Below are 1,270 nucleotides of genomic sequence, written 5' to 3'. Positions count from 1 at the left end.
CATCTATTCCCACACTTGACTCAAATACAGAATACAAAATACAAATAAATGCAAATACATCCAAGTACCAAATCCAAAACTTCGCATGTGAAAGACCAAAAAAAAAAAAGCACCCAATGACATACCTTGATATTCTTAGAGCAGCGTCATGGACAGATAAATAAACAGTGGATGCAGCCACCCCCGCCTTCCCCCCCCTTTGCTGTAGGTAATTCTTTTATATGCCGGTACTTACTTACTTACTCATGGATATCAAGGGGCCATCATATATGGACTACATAGACTACAGCGCGGATTGATCTTTGCATTTGCATTTGAATTTTTGTGGGTGTGTGGGTCGGAAAGTGGATGGGAAAGTGAGAAATGCCATGACGGGTAGACTTCTGTTCTGATCTGTTTGGAATCTATTCTGTTGGTGTCGGGAAGAAGTGGGGTAGGGAATTGAGTGATGGATGTGATAGATGGATGTATGTATGTCATGTCATGCAATGGGTGTGAGTTGGTGGCTTTCTGGTAAGGTGAGGAAAGATTTAAGTTATCTGAAGAAGGTAGCAGTAGTACGTGAATACTTGGGGTGCGGTATCCAGTAAGAGGAAGGAAGTATTGATAAGCTCACACCACGCAGAGAAGAAGCAGTAGGTAGATGATTGATTTGTATGCAGGCCTTGAATTTGGTTTGTTCTGATCTGATCTTATTCATTTTGTATCTCGTACTGAACTTTCTGGAATCTAAATAAGATGATGTACTGTAGATTACAGCCAGCTGAATCTCTCTTCCACTCTCCTTCTGTCAAGCCTCTCCAGCCACTCCAAGTCATAAAGCGCACCAGGTATCTCATCAAATCATATCGCCAAACACTCTCCTTCAAGTAATTTTTTCCCCATCCCCCTTAAAAAAAATCAAAGAAAACTCCACCTTGGGCTGAAAATGCTGCAACGCAATGCTATGCTGTGCTGTGCTATGCTATGCAACGCTTGCTAAATAAAGAAACAATGTGAATAAAAAGCAAGAAGCCACAACGCTATCATGGCACTCGTTATTGGTACAGGAAACTGAGATGAGATGGAAATAGAAGTGTCGCCACCTGAACGTATGTCGACAAAAGTGGAATGTTCTTGCGGATATGTTGTATTGTATTGTGATGCGTTACTGTATGCTGCAATGCAAGCACAGCCTCCTCCAAGGCGAAAAGAAAAGCACACAAGCATCTCCATTCGATAAATAGAAACTCCTCACCAACCACATCTGCAAACTGCAATACAGCAGCAA

The sequence above is a fragment of the Cadophora gregata genome (genome assembly GCF_030347475.1).
Source record: "Cadophora gregata isolate MNR1 chromosome Unknown scaffold_18, whole genome shotgun sequence".
NCBI classification, from domain to species: domain Eukaryota; kingdom Fungi; phylum Ascomycota; class Leotiomycetes; order Helotiales; family Ploettnerulaceae; genus Cadophora; species Cadophora gregata.
The sequence above is the reverse complement of the archived record's forward strand: the minus strand, read 5'-3'. Positions refer to the sequence as shown.